This window comes from Ranitomeya imitator, chromosome 2 (assembly GCF_032444005.1).
Source record: "Ranitomeya imitator isolate aRanImi1 chromosome 2, aRanImi1.pri, whole genome shotgun sequence".
NCBI classification, from domain to species: Eukaryota; Metazoa; Chordata; class Amphibia; order Anura; family Dendrobatidae; genus Ranitomeya; species Ranitomeya imitator.
In genome coordinates this window covers 383,669,838-383,694,721 of record NC_091283.1, presented here as the reverse complement: position 1 = coordinate 383,694,721, position 24,884 = coordinate 383,669,838, and the positions used below count along the sequence as shown (strand labels likewise).

At 47.2% G+C, this 24,884-nt stretch overlaps 1 pseudogene; it reads left to right on the top strand.

Moving 5' to 3' along the window:
* Positions 1 to 24,884, top strand: part of LOC138666639 (zinc finger protein 850-like) — a 151,175-nt pseudogene that overhangs the window by 5,726 nt on the left and 120,565 nt on the right.

Here is a 24,884-nt window from a genome sequence, read left to right as displayed (position 1 = left end):
ATGAAACTGAATGGGAGGAGACAGATTAGATATTAGAAAAAACTTTTTGACAGTAAGGGTGATCAATGAGTGAAACAGGCTGCCACGAGAGGTGGTGAGTTCTCCTTCAATGGAAGTCTTCAAACAGAGGATGGACAGACATCTGTCTGGGATGATTTAGTGAATCCTGCTTTGAGCAGGGGGTTGGACCAGATGACCCAGGAGGTCCCTTCCAACTCTACCATCCTATGATTCTATGATATCTTCTATTCTGTCCCTACTTCTATACATAACACACATCAAATACATCACATTACAGTACATAAACAATGCAGCAACATTACGCTAACATTAGTGAACGACAAGGTGCCGCACGTAATCATGTGAACAGTGTCCAAAGAAGGGGATGCACATGACGACCCTGGTCACCCCCTTACACACCATCCTCTCCAGTCATTCACAATGTGTCAGAATTGTACTCTATTCTGCTGGTGCACAGGCTGGTCTAAAAAATGTGTTAAACGACTCAAAGAAATTGATTATGCCACTTACACTGCTGCTAATGTTTTTGTGATTAAACCTTGATGCTCCCGGAGTTGGACATCTAGAATTGTGATGCTCACTCACCTGGGCAATACTAAGAAAATCCTGATAACCTTACCTGTTGGTGGTTCTTGAGGACTGGAGTTGGGGAACACTGCATAGGTCATCGATACGATCTCTCAATATTGTGTTTTCACAGACAATAGCTATCACTTTGGCATGGTCATCACCTATATCATCTTCAATGCTCGACACACGCGTTTCCAATTCAGTCAGCTGTTCAGCCTGCTCGTCCTATCCTGTAGATCCAGTATTAAGCAATGGATTGAACAATATTTAATATTTAATTTCCAAAAGTAATTTGGCCGTGACCTCAGCTGCCAAATATGAAGGATTCATTAGTATCTTCCCTTTCATTTTGAAATAGAGGTGCGAGATTTATCAAAGAGATGGCCCAACTTCTCCCCACCCTCAGTTTGGGGTGATTGATCCTCTTGATCAAGAGTGGGAGCCATTTTGGGAATGTTTGAAACGTCAACAAGACAGGAGGAAACTGGCTGCTTTTGCCCACTGCGAAGTAAATGGCGGTCCATATAAGCAAATAGAATTATCTGAAGGTCTCCTTTAGCTTGATGTCAATTTTAAAGATTATGAGCGTGTATAAGGGTGTATAAGGGTGTAACGCTCAAAGATGGCCAGATGAATCATACAGGGGGAGAGCATAAGCGATGATTAGAATTCATATGGTTGGCGCCTGAACCAGAAATCTCACAGACCCATATTTTGCAGCATTAGTTATCCCATGTTAGAAGACAGGGAAATTTCCAGGGTAATTCATCCGTAAGTCCAAGAAATGTTCAGCCGTAATATCGTGTCTGGACACTAGATGGTAACAGAGACACACCGGGATAGTTAAAGGGAACCTGTCACCCCCCGTCCCCCCCCCAGGGCCTATTAAAGTAAAAGAGACACCTGTGAAGGTGGCTCTTATGTTTATTATCCCTAGGAATGCTGAAATAATGAATTTTAGAAATTTCCCGCCATACCAGATTGAGTCAGGGAGGTATGTTTTCAGGGGGAGAAAGCAAGGCTGTAGAGCGGCGAAAAGCGTGTTGGGGTGCGTCCAGTGGTGTGCCTCAGTACGGGTAAGGGTACCCCCCCATTCAACTTGATATACATTGATGTTTTGACTATATGTACTTAGGTGGCAGCATGGAAGATGGATTCCCCATACCTCCCAACTTTTGAAGATGGGAAAGAGGGACAAAGTTTGTGGTGCGCAACGCGCGCCGCGGCAAGTTTTAGGCCACGTCTCTGACCACACCCATTCATAACTAGTCACACCCATATCCACGTCCCAACCACACCCATTTAGCACTGCTGACCACACTGTTTCATAAATAATAATTATAAACAAAAAACACACAGTGCTCCATACTGTATAATGGCCACACATGATGCTGCATACTGTATAATGGCCACACATGATGCTCCATACTATATAATGACTGCACATGATGCTCCATACTGTATAATGGCCACACATGATGCTCCATACTGTATAATGACTGCACATGATGCTCCATACTGTACAATGACTGCACATGATGCTCCATATTGTATAATGGCCGCACATGATGCTCCATACTGTATAATGGCTGCACATGATGCTCCATACTGTATAATGACCACACATGGTGCTCCATACTGTATAATGGCCACACATGATGCTCCATACTGTATAATGACTGCACATGATGCTCCATACTGTATGATGACTGCACATCATGCTCCATACTGTATAATGGCCACACATGATGCTCCATACTGTATAATGACTGCACATGATGCTCCATACTGTATAATGGCCACACATTATGCTCCATACTGTATAATGGCTGCACATGATGCTCCATACTGTATAATGACCACACATGATGCTCCATACTGTATAATGGCCACACATGATGCTCCATACTGTATAATAGCCACACATGATGCTCCATACTGTATAATGACCACATATGATGCTCCATACTGTATATTGGCCGCACATGATACTTCGTACCGTATAATGGCCACACATAGCTACTCCTACACACGCGGTTGCGCTCCGTACACTTTGCACACACGCGCTCCACTCCATACACCTCGTACACACGCGGCTCCGCTCCGTACACCTCGTACACATTCAGCTCCGCTCCATACACCTCATACACACACGGCTCCACTCCGTACACCTCGTACACATTCAGCTCCGCTCTATACACTTCGTACAGTCATGGCCAAAAGTATTGACACCCCTGCAATTCTGTCAGATAATACTCATTTTCTTCCTGAAAATGATTGCAAACACAAATTATTTGATATTATTATCTTCATTTAATTTGTCTTAAATGAAAAATCACAAAAGAGAATGAAGCAAAAAGTAATTTGTGTTTGCAATCATTTTCAGGAAGAAACTGAGTATTATCTAACAGAATTGCAGGGGTGTGAATACTTTTGGCCATGACTGTACACATTCAGCTCCGCTCCATGCACCTCGTACACATTTAGCTCCGGGCCATACACCTCATACACACGGCTCCGCTTCGTACACCTCGTACACATTTAGCTCCGGGCCATACACCTCATACACACGGCTCCGTTCCGTACACCTCGTACACATTCAGCTCTGCTCCATACACCTCGTACACATTCAGCTCCGCTCCATACACCTCGTACACATTCAGCTCGGCTCCATACACCTCATACACACACGGCTCCGCTCCATACACCTCATACACACGCGGCTCAGCTCCATACACCTCATACACACATGGCTCCGCTCCGTACACCTCGTACACACACGGCTCCGCTCCATACACCTCATACACACACGGCTCCTCTCCATACACCTCATACACACACGGCTCCGCTCCGTACACCTCGTACACATTCAGCTCCGCTCCATACACTTCATACACATTCAGCTCCGCTCCATAAACCTCGTACACATTTAGCTCCGGTCCATACACCTCATACACACACAGCTCCACTCCGTACACCTCGTACACATTCAGCTCCGCTCCATACACCTCGTATACATTTAGCTCCGGTCCATATGCAGCGCCCCAGAGATCTGGTCACTGCAGTAACGTCGCTCTGCCACTAAGGGGGGTGATGGTACGTCTGATGGCACTAAAGAGTTCTTCTGACCAGGTATCACCAGCACACATTACACTTCACACTCTGGCCACTAGGGGGAGCAAAAGGTTTTATTTACTAGGCCACGCCTCACACTGATAAAACTAGGGGTTGGATAGGAAGTTAGGCAGAAGCTGACTGGGTTGGATTCAGGCAACATCCCATGGTAGGGGGTGTTGCAGGGGGAAGATTCAGGGGGGTCCCTGTCAGGCGTGGGAACCTGGCAGGTACCTAGCGACTAGAACAGAACGTTACGGAACCGCGCCTGCACACCCCGTGGCGGTATCCTAAGAAAGAGACACAAAGCGAAGGATATTGAGGACAGTGAGAAACGAGATCAATCACAAAGGAGAGCCAGTAGGAGTCGTGCCCGGAGAATGGCAACATCCTACTGAGGCGCGTAGCCGGTGGCCGGAACACCGAGGAAGTAACTGACTCTATGCCTTACTTCAAACTCCGCAGGACAGTTAATTATAGGTTGGCTGTCTACCTTACATCACTTAAGCAGACATAGGGGGCAACGCGTGGAGAGGGGCGTCTCTAGGGTCCCGGAAGAACTCCGAGCCTTCCTGTCAAATGGGTGCGTCCTAGCCATAACATACCTGGGGAACAGAGAACTAGAAAGAACTGGAACGAATTAGAAAGAACGAGAATAGAAGTTGTGAGGACTATCCCGAATGCTCAGCAGGGAAGCACTACAACACACAGGCGCTAGTGGTAGGCAACGATTTCCACCTGCAAAGGGAACTCTGGATGTGCCTTCGGACCGGCCGGTCTCAGACAGCCCTGTTAACCATGCTCTGGATTGTGGATCCTGAAGTCTTCAGTAAAGAGGTAAAGAGACTGCAACCTTGTGTCCTCGTTATTGTCTGCACCTCACACCATCACCATCCACCTTACTGGGAAGCCCTGGGGACATACTTCACCTGTGGGAAGTTATACCATCTAGCTGCCATTCCATCACCCCAACGGACCCCAAGCAGCGTCGGTCGCCCTGACCGAACACCACAGGTGGCGTCACGAAACCTTGACAAACTATCATCACCCCTTTTATTGGACGCCCCTTAGCAGCCACCGTGACAACCCCAGAACTGAGACAGAAAGGACCGGTATTGAGTAACCTGTGGCCCTGTGTCTGGGGTGCTCCACATACACCTCATACACACACGGCTCCGCTCCGTACACCTCGTACACATTCAGCTCCGCTCCATACACCTCGTACACATTCAGCTCTGCTCCATACACCTTGTACACATTCAGCTCCAGTCCATACACCTCATACACACACGGCTCCACTCCATACACCTCATACACACACGGCTCTGCTCCATACACCTTATACATACATGGCTCCGCTCCGTACACCTCGTACACAGGCTCTGCTACATCCACACTGTAAACACCTCCTGACCCCACACAAGGCAGCTTACTTACCACATCCAGCAGCACCATGGCAAGTTGGCAACCAGCACAGCCGAGTCCTGCAATCCACGGAGGTCCCGATCATGTGACTCCTACCCCCTGTGACCTTCTCACAGGTCCTGTGTGCATGGAGCAGCCAATATGTGGTGTGTTGTGCTCAGGCTGCTCTGGATGTAGTGATCATGTGACGCCGGTAACAGCTCCGGAAGTTTCTTACATGGAATCTTTATGATGTTACTCCATCATCTTCTCCCCATTCAGGTCCCGACATTATCAGGGATGAGGCTGACCGCCTGATATTGCAGCACACCTCCCAACCACTGCGGGACAACTAATGTCCCGCCCAGGATCACTGGACTGACTGTCAAAATCGGGACAGTCCCGCTGGATCCAGGACGGTAGGGAGGTATGGATTCCCGTATATTATTAGCCACTAGGTCATAATGGTTATCGTCCTCCCTCCATAGACATTGGGGGTATGTGGATGGACTTTGCATTGGATGGGGTTATTTGTAACACATTTTTATTGAGTCCTTTTGGACGGGTATTTAACATGGTACTGAGCTTTGCCTGCGTTAGTGTCTTTTTTCATCACATCTTTTAAAATTTACCACAAACTCCTATGTCTCTCCTTTTTTAGTACATTGAGCATGGAGTGGTATGTAGGTAGCTAGGCGACACTTGCTTGGCATACTGAACAATATGAGTCTGGGTATTTTTGTATTGAAGTATATTATGGTATGTGTAATAAAAAAAGATTAGGCTAGGTTCACATTTGCGTTGTGCAGTCCGTCTAGCGCATACGCTAACGGACTGTGTTAACGCAATGTCTAAAAAGGGATCGCGTTTAGCTATCGTGCTAGCGCCGATGCCCGATCTGCGCTAGCGAGAACGGACCCAAGGACCCAAAAACGCTGCAGATAGCGTTCGAGATCCATCAGAAAATAACGGAACATCGCTAACGCATGCCAAAAATGGCATGCGTTACATACATTGCGGTCAATGGGTGCGCTAACGGATCCGTTACATTGCGTTAGTGGCGCTATGTAACGGATTCCGTCAGCGGACACCCACTACCGCAATGTGAACCTAGCCTTAGCCATAAGCTCCAGAGTGCGTATGCACCACAGACCCCCCCCAACTGCCCAATTGAAGGGCGCACTAATCCACCCCCAACACAAGGGTCTCCTCTAGACTTTGGCCTCTTCTAAAGTTTATATCCAGAATACACTGTCACCTCACCAAGTCTCATGTATATATTTCAGTGCCAGTGTTGCACAATGTGAGGACTTTAGAGGGGGGAAGGGGCAGATATCTAGCATCTGTCTCCAGCTAATTTCCCTCTGTTCCAGGCAGTGAGAGTTAAGGTACCTTCACACTGAACGATATCGCTAGCGATCCGTGACGTTGCAGCGTCCTGGCTAGCGATATTGTTCAGTGTGACAGCGACCAACGATCAGGCCCCTGCTGGCAGATCGTTGGTCGCTGCAGAAAGTCCAGGACTTTATTTCGTCGCTGGACTCCCTGCAGACATCGCTGAATCGGCATGTGTGACGCCGATTCAGCGATGTCTTCATTGGTAACCAGGGTAAATATCGGGTTACTAAGCGCAGGGCCGCGCTTAGTAACCCGATGTTTACCCTGGTACCATCGTAAAAGTAAAAAAAACAAACACTACATACTTACCTTCAGCTGTCTGTCCCCGGCGCTGTGCTTCCTGCACTAGCTGTGAGCGCCGGTCAGCCGGAAAGCACAGCGGTGACGTCACCGCTCTGCTTTCCGGCCGCTGTGCTCACAGTCAGTGCAGGAAAGCACAGCGCCGGGGACAGACAGCGGAAGGTAAGTATGTAGTGTTTGTTTTTTTTACTTTTACTATGGTAACCAGGGTAAACATCGGGTTACTAAGCGCGGCCCTGCGCTTAGTAACCCGATGTTTACCCTGGTTACCAGCATCGTTGGTCGCTGGAGAGCTGTCTGTGTGACAGCTCTCCAGCGACCAAACAGCGACGCTGCAGCGATCGACATCGTTGTCGGTATCGCTGCAGCGTCGCTGAGTGTGAAGGTACCTATAGAGATAAAGATCAGGTCTGACAGAACTAATGCATGTACTGCACCATTTTGTGTAGCAGGGAGGGAGAGGCTGCTGCTTCACACTGCAGAGCATCACAGGGGCTGCAGCGGGCACCTCACTGAACGCCCCACTGACTCTGGAGAAATGTTGATGAGGGTGAGTGACTCCATAGGGGCACCGGAGGATATCCTCCCCAAAGCACGTACCCGTGGTTAGCCGAAGTTCTCGACTGAGGGGCCCGACAGGAGCAGAGGCATGAGGTGAGGAAGCTCTCCCTCGTGAGATGACGGCCACAAACAGTCCTGGCCCTCGTCCTCAGTCTGAGATTCCCATTCACTCCACCATGAAGTCCAGGGATCCCGGCGTTATTCCCCGAATGTTCTCTGGGTGATTGGTAAACCGGGAGAGCAGTTTGGGAGGCGAGAATCCGGACATTAGGGCTCAAATTCTCCCTTATAGCGGCAGCCCACAGGAGCTCCTGCAAAACACGTCTTGCTCCTTCCTGCACACAGTTTTTGCACAATCTAGTTCGATGCTGGGAGATCGAATTCAAACAGGACAAGTTCAGCACTAGCGCAGGAGTGACATCTCTGCACTGTGACACTGAGACAATGGCGCCAGCAAAACAAGATATCTGCTTTTTATATGGCCAGAGACATGTGACTTTGGCAGCCAGTCACAGAAGACCTTTTGTCATGACATTGTGGATGGTTTCTGTGCCCTGATTGGCTGCTGGAATCAACACACATAAAGTTAAGGGGAAAAAAAAGAGCGCGCCACTCCTCTAAACTCTTCACTTGCTCCTCTAACCTCTACAAACCCCTCCCCTCACCAAACATTCCCCCCTCCCCTTCTCATCATACATCACCACTATCCTAGCCAAAGTAATAACAAAAGCATTAGTGAAAACGCTCGTGAAACCGAACGCCAATTCGAATGTGCTACATTCATGCCGAATTTGAGATTGGCAAACATTTTCCAAACAAGTTCGCTCATCTCTATTACTGACGTCCCCGATTCTGCCGTCCCGATCTCTGGATGTTCCCTGCACTTTATAACTTTATGTCTTGTTTTTATGGAATATCTAAGAAAGTTTCAGATAATTTAGATTTTCCTTTTAGATTTATACTGTGATTTTTGTGCTGCTTTGGAGATATTCTGTGATATATCTCTGTATGTGACTATAATTGGACTGTGTGTTATACCGGGGGCAGGACGGGGCCATGACTGGATGTAGTGATCATGTGACGCCGGTAACAGCTCCGGAGGTTTCTTACATGGAATCTTTATGATGTTACACCATCATCTTCTCCCCATTCAGGTCCCGACATTATCGGATCCTTTCAGTGGAGATCTTCTATATAAGAGAATTTTCCTGACTGACCTGTGAAGGATAGCTAGGGACAGGGTCAAGATGGCGGCGAAGATGATAGACCTCACCCTAGAGATCCTATTCTGGCTTACTGGAGAGGTGAGAGATTCTGATGACGTCACATAACATCATTCTCATTTATGGGAATAACAGAAATGGAGAGGTGAGGAAATGTCTAGTGAGATTTATTAATGTGTCTCTCCATAACCAGGATTACATATTAGTGAAAACCCCCAGTGAGCGCTGTAAGGCCCCTGTGTTTGAGGGATGTGAAAGACCCCTGGCCCCAATCACAGGGCCTTCACCTTATCCCCTGATACATGAGGACATCAAAGACCAGAAGATACTAGAACTCACCTACAAGATGATTGAGCTTCTGACTGGAGAGGTGACACTGCTGGGAAAGCTGGGACATTATACAGTAATGCCATGAAGGGATCGGAGTGATGACTGTACCATTGTATGTGTCAGGTTCCTATAAGGTGTCAGGATGTCGCCATATATTTCTCCACGGAGGAGTGGGAGTATTTAGAAGGACACAAAGATCTGTACCGGGACATCAAGATGGAGGTTCCCCAGCCCCTCACATCACCAGGTAATAGATAGGACTAAATACACACGGCCTATAATTATCTGTATGTAAAGAATTAATTCAGTCCCTGTATGTGTTTTCTCCAGTTCCATCCATTAAGAAGGCAACACCAGAGAGATGTCCCCGTCCTCTTCTTCCACAGGACTGTAAACAAGAAAATTCCAATGTTCCTCAGCATCATCAGGTAGATTAAGAAAAGTTGCCATGAAATCTTCCCTATTGTGTATAGAAGGCTGTGAAGGTCTTGTGTTCAGTTCTCTTTTATCCACCAGTATTATACACTCAATGGATAATTTATTTGAGAAACGTCCCTCTTCATGGGTGGAAATTTGACTTGTGACCCTGAAGTGCAGCAGGAAGTAATATGAAATTATCTGTTTTGGTGTGAATCCACACAACAATGGGATAATCGAGCAATCAGAGTAACTTTGAACAAGTCAGGGTATGTGCACACGTCAGGATTATTTCCTGACAAAATCCTGAGAATTCTGCCAGAAATCTGCGTCTTTTTTCGCGCGGATTTCTCGCGGAATTTGCACGGATTTTGCGCGGATTTTTTGCGGAATTTTTGCGTTTTTTTTTTCCTGAATGACCTTTTTGATAGCAAATCCGCAAAAAATCCGGAAAAAGAATGAGCATGTCCGGATTTTTTGCGGGATGCGTTTTTTTTGCAGAAAAAAACGCTAACATCTGCACAAAAAATGCGGAATGCATTCTAAATGATAGGATGCATAATGTTAGCGTTTTTTTTACCGGATTTATAGCGTTTTTATGGCGAAAATCCGCAAAAAAAAACGCTAAAAATCCTGACATGTGCACATACCCTCAAGGTAATTTCCAACACTGCTAATCTGATGAGGTTTTTTTAGGCACATTCAGCATGAATCCGTGTCTTCTTCCTATCAGGCTTCAACATTTGAGGCTGGTGGAGATGGAGTGATTGTGCAGAGAATGTTTTAATGGCACATTCTGGGTCCTCTGATTCCAGTATGTTCTACACTAGAGCTTACAGTAGAAGGACAATACATCATGCCACAAGAGTTGTATAGTCATAAAATACTTCCCCCCGACCTTTATATTGCCCAGGTCTTAATTCAAAAGAGCATCTCAGGGAGGATGTAGAATTAGTTGTTTAGGGCATGCAAGTGCCTCCATCTAATTTGTGGTAACTATTAGAAGCTGTCCTATTGACATGGACCAATATTCAAGAAGAACTATTTCATCATCTAGTGGAATCTGTGACAGGATGATTTTGCTGAGATTGAGAAGTGCCAATGTTCTACTAGATGTCACTAATAATGTGGCCATTCGATGTATGTTTAATACTTGGTGGACATGAGAGGATAAAGCTAATCATGAACATTAGATGACTGGATCTTCACACAATTTTCTGGTTATGGAGACTGCTGGCTAGAATTAGGAGCCAACGGGTCCGATTTATACAGGAGACCTGCAGCTATGTGATAACTATTGCTGTCATGTCATTTGTGATCGACATGATAATTTTTGATCTTTTTTTTCCTAAATCATTACTAACAACTTCTCCATCTGTCTGTGACTTTTTTCAATTTCTTTCAGGGTAAAGATCTGACTCATATTAATACTACAGAGGCATATGTGAGGAGTGATGAGCGATGTAAAGATGACATTCGTACAGATAACCACACAGGTGAGTAGTGACCACTAAATGCAGAGAAGTCACAGATTCCACTCTCAATGGCCGCTTCCGTCTTGGGTTCAAATTTTGTGTTTTGTTTACACAGTTTTTTTGCGTGGATTTTATGGGTTCAGATGAAATGCTTAAACAGAAAAACAATTTGTTACACTATTTTGCATGGTCTTCTCTGTAGAAGTGATTCTTTTGTATTCACAACCCTAAGACTGGACACTGTGGTTAGTCGATGTGTCTTAATTTATGTCAGTTCCAGGGATTCCAAACTCAGAACTGATATTGAGGGCAGAAACATTACCAGTGAGCCGCAGGCTGCACTGTTCTGTCCAAGATCATTTTATCAGCCTTATAACATCAGTAGCATTCTTTACAATCTATAATATACTGGTACATAAATTTGGTAGTTATTTTTCAGTCACCCATGACAGCACCACGAGAGAGGGGATCTGCCCTTCAAGGATAGGAAACCTTCAAGATAAAAAGGTCAGCTCCTCTCTTGGCATTAGTTGGTTTCCTTGATGGTAAACCCTCAGTAAATCGGTGGTTAAAGAAGAAGAGGATTATTGGCCCTGGGTGGTCAGTGGTTTGGCAGGGGACGGGCTCTGCTGTGGCCGTCACCAGAGTGTGCTGGAAACACCACGGAGGCCCCACTGGGGTGCCCTCCCTGAGCGAGTGTGAGCGGGGCTCAGACTATTCCTGGCACCCATCACCCACGTATCCCCGGGGCATAGCGCATACAGTGCAACAGGGAGAAGAGAATATGGAGAACGGCCGCAGATACAGAACGTCACGGCAGACGCGGTGTACATTAATCTTCACCTCGGTGGGGGCTTCTCAGGAGGCGCCATGAGAGCATTGTAGCACGGAGCACCAGCAGGATCCAGGCTGATGCCGTCGGATGCGCGAACCGGAAGTGCGCAGCCCCCGGAGGTCACGTCCGAATGATGCACTTGCACATGGAGCGCCCCCAGACACAGGGTCACGGGGTACTCAATCCGGGGTTATCACGGTGGCTGGACCCGATCCGTGACCCTGCTAAGGTGTGTCCAATGAAAGGTGATGGTGCGTGGTGCAAGGTGTGAGGAATAACGAGGACACAGTGTTGCAGTCTCTTTACCTTTTACTGAAGGTTTCAGCATCCTCAATCCAGAGCACTGTCAACAGGGCTGCCTGAGACCGGCCGGTCCGAAGGCACATCCAGAGTCCCCTTTGCAGGTGGAAATCAGTGCCTACCAACTAGCGCCTGTGTGTTGTAGTTCTTCCCTGCTGGGCATTCGGGATAGTCCTCACAACTTCTGTTCTCGTTCTTTCTAGATCTTTCTCTCTCCGTCCCCCAGGTTTGTTATGACTAGGACGCACCTTTATGACAGGTAGGCCTGGAGTTATTCTGGGACCCTAGTGTCGCCCCTCTCCCACGATTGCCTCCTATGTCCTTCTTAGGTGATGTATGGTAGACAGCCAACCTGTAATTAACTGTCCTGCCGCTGTTTGAAGTAATGCGTGGAGACTGTTAATTCCTCGGTGTTCCGGCCACCGGCTACGCGCCTCAGTAGGGTATTGCCCTTCTCAGGGCACGACTCCTACTGGCTCTCCTTTGTATTTGATCTCTTTTCTCACTGTCCACAATATCCTTCGCTTCGTGTCCTTTCTTTAGATACCGCCGCAAGGTAGTGCATGCGTGGTTCCGTAACAATCTGTCCTTTCGGCTAGGTACCTGCCAGATTCCCAGTTCTGACAGGTCCTCCCTGGAGCTCTCCCAGGCTGCGTTCTTCCTGACTTCCTGTCCAACCCTTAGTTTTACCAGTGTGAGGAGTGACCTAATAAATAGTGCCTTTTGCTCCCCCTAGTGGCCGGAGTGTGAAGTGTAATGTGTGCTGTGATACCTGGTCAGATGAACTCCTTTAGTGCAATCAGACATAACATCACCCTCCTTAGCGGCAGAGCGACATTACCGCAACGACCAGGTCTCTGGGGTGCTGCACATACGACTTCTAGGGTCGGGTACCAGAAGTGGCTGCGTGCCGGCCGGTGGCACCTACGTGGTGATGGTATGTAAAGGGACCTCCGGCAGGCATAAATGAGGGCAAGATGGAGGTACAGCAACACTGGAGCAGCCTGCGCAACCACCACTACAGCAGCAGCTGAAAAAGCCGGACAGGAGACTCCCATCTCATCCCTATAGGAAGCAGGCACCCTAGTAGCCACATTGCAAATCCACGAGGCAGCAGCAGTGGGGGTCATTTGGGTGGCATGTGAGGTGCAGCAGTAGCCAGGAGCCGTCGCAGCTCTAGTAGGATTGAAGAGTCTGCAGTCTCCAGGGGAGACCTTTCGGACATCATCCAGCCTCCTGATGCAGTACCCGTATAAAGCTTCCGAGTGGTGAGTCATCTACAAGAAAGTTCAGCAAGCTAATGGTCTTTTTTCTTATTTTTTTCTCTATATCTCTCTTTGCCTTTATTTTGTTTTCTGGGGCGGGAGATAGGAGGTCCCTAGGAAGTGTACTGGGAAGACAAAACATAGGGAGTGCCCCCTCTGTGGACAGGGGCTGTCAAGAATATGGTCAAAGAAGCCTTGTCAAGCATGTATAGAGCAGATTATTTCAGAGGATTCCCCTAATTTTGCTGCCAGCCTGAGATCCTTGACTAAAACGGCAGTACAGAGATCCGTAAGTTCACTGGCCCACTCAGAAGATAGGAGCATTAGGAGAAAAAAGAGATTTAGGATGTCCCCTTCATCACCGGATGATCCTGCAGGGTCAGACGAAGAGGGCCTGTGAGAATCTGATCGAAGTTCCACCTCATCTGACAGTGACGCGGAGAGTTGACATTGTTTTCCCTTAGAGGAAACAGATAAGTTGGTGAAGTCCATAAGGTCCACAATGGTTTTGGTAAACCAGAAATCCAAGAGGTCAGTTCAGGACTTAATGTTCGGGAGTCTCGAGCACAGAAAACGCCGGACTTTCTCAGTGAATGAACAGGTGCAGAACCTCATTAAGAGGGAGTGGGATAGACCAGACAGAAAAGGGCAATTTATGGCTTCCTTTAAAAGGAAATATCCTTTTGAAGAAAAAGCTACTACTTCTTGGGATAAAGCCTTTAAGCTGGATTTAGCAATATCTAAGATATCCAGGGGGTGCTCCCTGCCTTTTAAAGATTCTGGGTTTGCTAAAGGACTCGTTGGATAGAAAGACTGACAGAGCAGCATGGGAGTCCTCTGCAGGTTCCCTAAGATCAACAATTGTGGCAACTTGTACAGCCAGATCTCAGATTTTGGCTAGATAACTTGGAAGATCAATTGGAGCAAAAGGTCCCAAGGGATACCATCCAGCCTCAATCTGAGCCATTAAAGGGGCAGCAGTATTCCTGGCGGATGCTTCTGCAGACTCGGCTAAGTTGGCAGCCAGATCAGCTGCGCTGTCTAATGCGGGTCGTAGGGCGGTCTGGCTAAAGTGTTGGCCAGAGGACAGGCAGGCAAAAGTTAAACTATGTTCTCTCACCTGTGAAGGTCAATTCCTGCTTGGGCCTGCCCTCTACAAAATACTAGATAAAGCTGGGGACATCAGACAGGGTTTCCCAAAAACGCCTTTCCATAATTTGGGTGATCCTTTCGGAAGGGACATTACGCCCGCAAGAAGCCATCCAAATATTGGGATAAGCTGGAAGAACCATCTAGACAGGAGAGACAGGAGACAGGGGTTTCTTCTTCATGAGACCCTCACAGGAAGCCAAAAAAAACCCTCAATGATTCGACTTCCCGGGTGGGGGGAATGCTTTCTCTTTTCCTCCCGACTTGGGAAAGAATTTCTTCCAGTGCCTGGATCCTTGACATCCTACGATCAGGCCTAAAACTTAAGATTCCATTCCTCCCTGCGGGAAAGATACGAAAACCCTACGCAGCCATCCCCGCACAAACAACTGGTGCTAGAAAGCGAGGTCCTGGCACTCAGGGAGAATCGTGTTGGAAGATGTTCCTTCAGGGGAAATAAAAAATAGGTTCTACTCCCCCTCATTTCTGATTAAAAAAAACAGACGCATCCTTAAGAACCATAATAAATCTGAAGGTTTTAAACAAATTCCTGGTAATCCCCTCATTCAAAATGGAGTTGATGAGGACCGCAGTGAAGGTTCTCTTCTACCAATTTACACCCAGTATCGTAGATTCCTCAGCGTAGCAGTGCAAATATAATCAGAAATCAGACACTTCCAATACATGGCACTCCCCTTTGAGCTAGCAATAGCTCCCCGGATACTTACAAAAATATCAGAGGTAACCGCGCATCTCTGGGAAAAGGACATACTGGTGGTGCCATATCTGGATGATTTCCTGATTGTGGGGGACTCATTCCTTAGAAAGGTTAGGGTGGCTTTTGAATCTCAAAAATTCCATGCTACGACCATTAACATCACAGGTCTCCCTGGGTCTAGTAATAGATTCGTTCAGAGGCGTAGCTAGAGCTTTTGCCGGGGCTGTTCCCGAGTTTGGCGCCCCCCCCTCCCCCGGCTCAATACACACAAAGGTTACCAAAAATGGTTTTCCTGTTTTGTAGAACTTAAACTGGGCCTAATGGTGTCACCCCCACATGCCAAACCTGTGACTTAATACCACCACACCATGACCAGACCACATAGTGACCGAATAATACTACATACAAGGGACAAATACCACAACACCATTTCCAGACCACATATTACCACCACATAGTGACTGAATACTACAATACTGATCAGTAATAAAAAAAAACCACAATACTATCACCATAAGTGCCAGTATTCACAGGAGATCTGTACTTAGTATGCAGTGTCTGTGTAGAGGTAATACAGAGATCACTGGTGGTATTATACACAGGAACTCTGTATATAATGTATAGATAATACAGTGATCACTGGTGACATTGTACACAGGACCGTTGTATATAGTATACAGTATACAGTGTATAGTGTCAGTGTATAGGTAACACTGACTCACCAGTGACGTCTCTAGGTGAAGTCCTTCATCTTTCATCCAGCACAGACCGCCATCATTCCTTCCAGCCAGGACTCGTTTCTGCAGGAAATAACACAGGTATCTCGAGCTCCGCTTGCAGAGCACATTACTTAATTTTTCACAACTTCTACATTACACCACATGAAGAAAAAAAGGTGATATAGTGTCACTCTGCACAGTAACAGGACCGCCCCCCCCCCCCCCCATTTAAAACAGTATACTCAAAAAATAAAATAAATACATCACTGCAGTAATAATATCCCTTAATTAGCCCCTATGGTAATAATAATTCCCCACCCTGGCCCCGTTTATCTCATTCCTGGCTCCAGCCATATGTTCTCGCATCCTGCCCTCATGAGTATCCATTCTACCCCATATGATCGCATCCTGCCCCACCAGCCTCCATCGTATCCGTCCTGCCCCATGATCCAATCCTGCCCCATGATCCAATCCTGCCCCGTGTCTCCAATCATGCCCCGTATCTACATTCTGCCCATGCCTCAAGTCCTGCCCCCAGTGTGTCCAGCAATCTGCCCCAGTGTGTCCAGCATATTACCCCCAGTGTGTCCAGCAATCTGCCCCAGTGTCCAGCATTGCCCCAGTGTGTCCAGAAATCTGCCCCAGGGTCCACAGTGTGCACAGCAATCTGCCACAGTGTGCACAGCAATCTGCCACAGTGTGCACAGCAATATGCCACAGTGTGCACAGCAATCTGCCACAGTGTGCACAGCAATCTGCCACAGTGTGCACAGCAATCTGCCACAGTGTCCAGCATTGCCCCAGCGTGTCCAGCAATCTGCCCCAGTGTCCAGCATTGCCCCAGTGTCCAGAAATCTGCCCCAGGGTCTCCAGCATTGCCCCAGTATATCCAGAAATCTGCCCCAGTGTGTCCAGAAATCTGCCCCAGGGTCTCCAGCATTGCCTCAATGTGTCCAGAAATCTGCCCCAGGGTCTCCAATATTGCCCCAGTGTGTCCAGCATTGCCCCCAGTGTGTCCAGCAATCTGCCCCAGTGTCCAGCATTGCCCCAGTGTGTCCAGCAATCTGCCCCAGTGTCCAGCATTGCCCCAGTGTGTCCAGAAATCTGCCCCAGGGTCTCCAGCATTGCCTCCAGTGTGTCCAGCATTGCCCTCAGTGTGCACAGCAATCTGCCCCAGCGTGCACAGCAATCTGCCCCAGCGTGCACAGCAATCTGCCCCAGCGTGCACAGCAATCTGCCCCAGCGTGCACAGCATTGCCCCAGCGTGTCCAGCAATCTGCCCCAGTGTCCAGCATTGCCCCAGTGTCCAGAAATCTGCCCCAGGGTCTCCAGCATTGCCCCAGTATGTCCAGAAATCTGCCCCAGTGTGTCCAGAAGTCTGCCCCAGGGTCTCCAGCATTGCCTCAATGTGTCCAGAAATCTGCCCCAGGGTCTCCAGTATTGCCCCAGTGTGTCCAGCAATCTGCCCCATGGTCTCCTGTATTGCCCCAGTGTGTCCAGCATTCTGCCCCATGGTCTCCAGTATTACCCCAGTGTGTCCAGCATTCTGCCCCATGGTCTCCAGTATTGCCCCAGTGTGTCCAACATTCTGCCCCATGGTCTCCAGTATTGCCCCAGTGTGTCCAGCAATCTGCCCCATGGTCTCCAGTATTGCCCCGGTGTGTCCAGCAATCTGCCCCATGGTCTCCAGTATTGCCCCGGTGTGTCCAGACAGAGTCAGACATAAAGAAAAAAAAAATCCTCACCTCTCCCGTTCCTAGCGCAGGTCTGGTGCAGCCAGTCAGCGTCTCTCCGGCTCTGCAACACTCAGGACAGAGAGGCTGAGCGGTGCGCACAGTGATGACGTCATTGCGCCCTCTGCCCTGAGACGTCGCAGAGTTAGAGGGGGCTGAAGACGCTGCAGCTGCCGCAGGAACCAGGAGAGGTGAGTATTAGAGCGGGGGTGGGGGGAGCCTGGTCTTGGCGGCGGACGGCGCCGCCCGAAGATTTAAAGGGCCCGTGTCTTTTTTTTTTTTCTTCCTCCTCCTGCAGCGCCGGCCGCCCCCCGCATTGTGCCGCCCGGGGCGGCCCGCTTCCCCCGCACCCCCCTACCTACGCCACTGGATTCGTTAAGACAAGAATCTCACCTCCCAGAGGAAAAAGAAAAGGATATCACAAGCCTCATTTCATCTGCAGTGGTGAAGCCGGAAATGTCCCTCAGGAAAGTGATGTCTTTGCTGGGTTCTCTGACCGCCTGTGTTCCAGCTGTGAATTGGGCACAGTTCCATTCACGGGATCTAGGGTGGTGTGTCCTAGAGAAGGAAGTGATGTTGCAGGGACAGTTGGAAGGCAGGCTGATCCTTCCTTGGGCAGTGATCCATTCTCTCCAATGGTGGCTAGGATTAAATTTAGCACCAAGGGGAGTCCCGGGGTAAACAATGTATCCAGGGTGGTTACGATGGATGCGAGTCCCAGGGGGTGGGAAGCCCACCTTGACTACCATTGGGGACATGCTACCTGATCGAAGGAGGAAATGTTAGCCTTTTCGAACAATTGGGAACATCTGAGAGCTACAAGCAGTGGGGAGGGCATTAAGCGAGCTGCTGCCTTTTCTGCGGGGTCCCCATGTGACGATGCTCTTCGACAATCAAGCTACAGTAGCCTATATAAACCACCAAGGAGGAACTCGCTCTCTTCCACTAATGTTGGTTGCAAGATGGGTGTTCATACTAGCGGAACAGCATCTCCTCTCATTATCAGCCCTGCATATCAAAGTAAAAGAAACTTACAGGACAGACTTCCTAAGCCACAGACAGCTAAGCCACAGAGAATGGTTTCTAGAGAAGACAGTATTCGATCAGATAGTGGACATGTGGGTTCTAACTCAAGTAGATATTTTCGCCTCCAGGAAGAACAGGAAGGTCCGGAAATTCTGCTCTCTGGACACAGGAGAGAACCCTCATATGGTGGATGCCTTCAGGATGAAATGCACCCTCGGACTACTTTATGCTTGTCCCTCGGTGTGTCTCAGTCTTGATAAAGAGCAGAGATGACGAAGCAAGAATTATCCTGATAGCTCCCTTTTGGCCAAAGAGGCAGTGGTTATTTTGGCTGAAAACAATGTCAATCTCGGATTCGTAGGTTCTCCGTGAGGACCATAATCTTCTGTCCCAGAGACCTTTTTCTCCATCCTCAGGTGCCTGTGGATCCCCCCCCCTTCCCCCCGTGTAGGCCAATGGGGTACTTGGAGCCGGGCCCATCGGTTCTCGTCAGGGATGTCACGGTGGCTGACCCGGTCTGTGGCCCTAGAGGACGTCCGTTGTAAATTGGGGAAAGGTCTTTAAAGGGATACTGTTCGTGACGCCACCTGTGGTATTCGGTCAGGGTGACCGACGCTGCTTAGGGGTCCGCTGGGGTGATGTGATGGCAGTTAGTTGGTATACCTTCCCACAGGTGAAGACTGTCCCCAGGGCTTCCCAGAGTGTAGATGGTGGATGGTGTGAGGCGCAGTGAAGAACGAGGACACAAGGTTGCAGTCTCTTTACCTTTACTTAAGGCTTCAGCATCCACAGTCCAGAGCACCGGATCGCAGGGCTGGCAGAGTCCGGCGGGTCTGAAGGCAAATCCAGAGTTTCCTTTTCCAGGTGGAAATCAGTAGCCTTCCTCTAGCGCCTGAGTGTTGTAGTACCTCCCTGCTGAGCTTCTCGGTGAGTTCCTCACAACTATTGTAGATGTTAAGTCTCTTTCTCTCTGTCCCCCTGATGGATAGTATAGGACAAACCCGTATGACTGATGGACTGAGGCTTTTTACAGGGACACTATCACGCCCCAGCCCCCACAAGTTGCCACCGTGCCTCCTGGGTATAAGGTCGGGCAGCCAACATGGAATTAACTGTCCTGCCAGTCTCTGGAGTATAGCATAGAGATCCTTATGCCCTCGGTATGCTGGCTACCGGCTTCTGCGCTTCAGAAGGAAGCAGCTTGCTCCTGGCTGATCTCCCTCTGAAGTTCCTCTCCTGTGCTCTGCTTTCCTGCACACTCTCCGCAATATGCTCACTTTTTAGTGTCTTTCCCCAGGAGTTGCAGCACTTCATGCCACAGAGCTCCTCTCCGTCTGTCTTCCTCACAGGAACTGAACTCTGAACTCTCTTTCCCTCCAGATCAGGATGTTATATAAGGGAGTTTACCTTAAACAGGCTTAGAGCTCCCCCTTCTGCTCTGGAGTGTGAACATGTTGCATGCATTGTGTTTACCTGGCAAAGAGATTTCCTTTATTGCCCTCAGACATAATATCACTCCCCCTGGTGGAAGAATAACATTACTGCAACGACCAGGACTCTGGGGCGCTGCACCTGGGCTGCATTTAACAACCTGGAATTTGAGAGGTTGATCTTAGAAAAAGGGTTTTTTGGCTAGGTTAGTTTCTACAATTCTTAGTAATAGAAAGCCGGTAACCACCTGGATCTATGGGAGAACCTTGAAGAAATTCTTATTCTCCTCAGGGGTAGATCCGGTGGGGGAGTACCCTTTTAACATTTATCCTGGAGTTCCTTCAGAAAGGGCTAGAGCTCAGTCTTTCAGTTAGCACCTTTAAGGTGCAGGTCTCATCCCTAGGGGCGCTATACAGTTGTGACCTGGCAGATAATAGATGTATCGCCATGTTCATCAAAGCCTGTAGTAGAGCTAGATCAATTCCTGCCTGTAGAGCCCCTCTTTGGGACTTAAATCTCATTTTGACAGCATTAACAGAAGGCCCATTTGAGTACATACCTTCTGCCTCAGATAGGATAGTCTCACTAAAAACATCTCTGCTAGTAGCCCTAACATCAGCCCGCATAATAAGCAGCATCCAGGCTTTGTCAGCAGATCCCTCTTACACTCAAGTTCTGGAGGATTGGGTTGTTTCGAGTTTAGAACCCATATATTTCCCTAAGGTCATTACAAAATTTCACAAGTCACAGGAGATTATATTACCATCTTTCTGTTCTAACCCTAGCAATCCTAAGGAAGATACATAACCTAAATGTTAGGAGAGGTTTGCTTTGGTATTTAGAGGTTATAGAACCATGGAGGAGACTGTTGGCCCTTTTTGTATCCTTCCAGGGTTCTAGAAGAGGTATTAAGGGATCCAAAGGGACCTTAGCGAGATGGATCAGAGAGGCTCTTAAGCTAGCTTATGTCAGTGTAGGTAGGGCCATTCCAGAAGGTTTGAAGGCCCATTCCACAAGAGCCGTGGCGGCATCCTGGGCAGAGAAGACGGATGTCTCCATCAATCAGATTTGTAAGGCGACCACATGGTCATCTCCGTCCACCTTCTATAAACACTGTAGACTGGATCTATCTGCTTCCTCTGACCTTACGTTTGGGAGAAGGGTTCTACTAGCTATGGTCCCTCCCTAAGAGAAAATAATTCTCTGTAATTCTCTCGCGATGCCATCATGGGTGACTGAAAAACACGGATATTACTTACAGGCAATGTGTTTTTTTTACAACCCATGATGGCACCCTTATATTCCCTCCCTTTTTAAGCACTCTTTTTGATCGGTGGATCTTTGCTTTTGTTCATACACCCTTTTTTGGTGTTGGTGGATGTTAAGGATGAATAGGAATAATAATAATAATCCATGGGGCCACTCTCCTGTCATTTGCATCAGTTTTGCAGCAGATTGGTTTCGATCATGAATTCTTTTTTGTCTGTTCCTACAATGACACTGACAAAACTCTCAAACACAAGTGTGAACACAGTCTAAGTCTGTCCTCCAAAAAGAAGCATCATGTCCATTTTTATCTGATTCGAGGATGACATTTTCTCATTAATGTGAATGGGTCTGTGAATAAACTCAAAACACTCAAATGCCATCCATGTGTCATCTGAGCACTGTCTATCCTTCACTGAGCAGTTGATATGAGAAGGTTTGAAAAATCTCTTTTTGTATTTAACATATAAGAAAAAAGTATAATACACGAATTATAAAGAGTGACACACAGTTGTTCCAACATAATGAAAACCCCATACATTTTTTCACATATGACCACAAAAAAAAAGCTGTCTGAGGCTTTAGGCTACTTTCTCATTCTGAAGTGCTGTGTGCCTAGTTGTCTCTTTGGGTGTTACATGAAAAAGGTGTGCACATGTGCCCCTGACGAATCTGTTCAGTGCAATGAGGTAAATGTAGTCAGACACAATAACTCAGGGAAAGGTCACACTGCACTCTTAAATGTGTTCCTATTCCTGCCTAAAGCTATTATCTACACTTACATCAAATTTCCACAAAGTGCTTCAGAAATCTCCCTGTCGGAGACATTGCATTTCATAAGTGTGGGTTACGAAAATTTATTTCAGTTACCGTATTTTTCGGACTATAAGACACACTTTTTTCCTAAAAAATTTTGGAGGAAAATGGGAGGTGCCTCTTATAGTCCAGATGTATTTACCAGGAGTGTCATCCCAGGCTGATGCGTAGCAGTTTTGGAGATGCTCGGTGGTGCGGGGGCTCCGCCGACATTTTTTGAAAGCCTGGAGACCCCACACTTCCATAGCTGTAATGTGTTGGCCTCTAGGAAAATGGCTGCCGGAGGCGACTCATGTGTAGATTGAGATGTCGAGAGATGAGATCTCGGTGCCGAGATCTCATTTTGCGTATGTGCCGCCTCCGGCAGTCATTTTCCTGGGGATCACAGCATTACAGCAATGGAAGTTCGGGGGCTCCGGACTTTCAAAAAATGTCAGCGGAGCCCCTGCACCACTGATAACCTCCAAAGCTGCTGCGCACCAGCAGCCTGGGAGGGATGTGTGTGGGCTCCAGGCTTTCACAAAATGGTGGAGCCCCCAAACCTCCGAACCTGATGCACCAGCCCGGGATGAGTCAGATCATCCCCAGACCACTGAATACCTTGTGTGACCCCACTCCAGCAGCGCTCCCGATCACACCCTATACCCCGGTAAGCTGAATTTGGATTGTAAGACGGACCCTCATTTAACGCATTAATTTTTTCCCTATTTTTCTTCTGAAAATTTGGGGGTGCGCATTATGGTCTAGTGCATCTTATAGTCCGAAAAATATGGTACATTCAAAATTTACATTAAAAAAAGCAGACTTGTTTGGATCCGTGTGCATCATGGTCGGGTTCAGGAATTGCCTTATATTACACGTAATATCCTAGTCCTATAACTAGGACAGCCTATGCAGAAGGAATTGGACTGCAGAGGATGGGGTAAAATTATTTTTTCTGATGAAACCCCCTTCAGAATTTTTCGACATCTGGAAGAATGATTGTTCGGAGAAGAATAGGCGAACACTATCATGAGTCCTGTGTCATTCCAACGGTAATGCATCCTTAGACCATTCATGTGTGTTATTGCTCTTCATCTATGGAGGGGTCTCGCACAAAATTTTACCTTAGACTACTACCATGAATAAAGAATTGGACCTAAACATCCTCCAAGAGCAACTTCTTCCAACCATCCAGGAGCAATTTTGTTTATGAACCATCAATGCTTTTTCCAGCATGATGGAGACCAGGTCACAAGACAAAAATGATTGTGGAGTGCCTTGTTTAACAAAACATTGAAATTTTGGGTCCATGACAAGGAAACTCACAAGATCACAATCCCTTTGAAAACCTGTGATCAATCCTCAAAAGTGGGTGGACAACCAAAAACACAGAAATTATGGTAAACACCAAGCACTGATTAGATAAGAACGGGTAGTCATCAGTTAGGATTTGCATTAGGAAAAATGCAGAATACTAGAAATATAAGGGTCAACACCATGAATACTGAGCTTTTGCATAAACGTGATATAATTATTACAAGTTTAAACAGTTATGAAATGCTGATCAATGTACTTTAGCAACCATAACAAGATCAAAAAACACTGAAGCAGCAAAGTTTGTGAAAAACAAAATTGTGCAGATGTCAAAACTTAGCAACGACTGTACAAATCTATACTATTGCTCCAAAGTTATGGTTTGTACATGACCATATTGCTCATTACATGTGTCTTTTGTGATGCGAGTCACGGCAGTAAATATATATACTACTTCCTGTGAGTAAAGGGAGGTCAAACAATCCAAAGTCAAGTCCAGGGAATGGCGCAGTACGACAAAGGGAAGTCCAAGACGAAGTCCAATACACAAGCTGAGGTCAGGAAAAGCCAGAGAGACAAAACAGATACAGGGAGCAGGCACAAGCAAAGTCAGGTCACAAGCAAAGGGACAGAGTACGGGAAGAGAATCAAGTCAAGCAGGGTCAGGCACCGAGCGCAGAGGGATCAATGTTTCACAGGCAACAGCAAGTGTACGATTGACACTGGGGAAGGAACTAACATGCATAAGTAGAAGCCTGATTAAGGAAAAGGAACACAGTGTTTGCATCACAGACCCAGCACAGACTGACAACCCCAACACAAAGTATCAAAAAGACAGAAACAGAGTGGAAATCGTGACATCTTGCTCTTGGGTAGACTGCATGTAGCTGTCAGAGAGTGTATAAAACAGACACCACCTAATAGCACTGGAATCCACTCCCCATTATGATTTTTCACTGATCATGTAACAGAAAACAATGAATGACAGGCAAAGTGAAACATGAACTTACAGAGAAGATGGCTGCAGCAGAAGTGAAAAATTGAAGGAACGTAACCTGGTGGCCTGAGATAATCTAATAATCCCTGCTTTGTTGCTTACTGTGTTAATGGACTCATAATTGTATTATAAATTATGGTACATGGTAATGTCATAAAATGTATAACATTGAAATTTCAACACCAAGAATGAAAAATCATGTATTTCTGAAAATCGCAGCATTAATAGACATGTTAATGATCTACAAGTGATGAAAAACTGAAAACAAAATATTAAAAAATCTCGATTTATTCAGTGTCGATTACGGGTGCTACATGCAGAAATCCTTACACTTACATATCTTGTCTGCTATCAATGAGGTTACTAATAGTTGTCTAAGGAATGTTCTACCACTCTAAATGCATTTGGGCAAATCATCAAGGTCCACTGCTAGCAGCTTCCTGTGCAATTGCCGACCAAAGGCATCGTAGATAGTCTTGATGGGAGACAACTAGAGATGGGCGAACACCTGGATATTTGG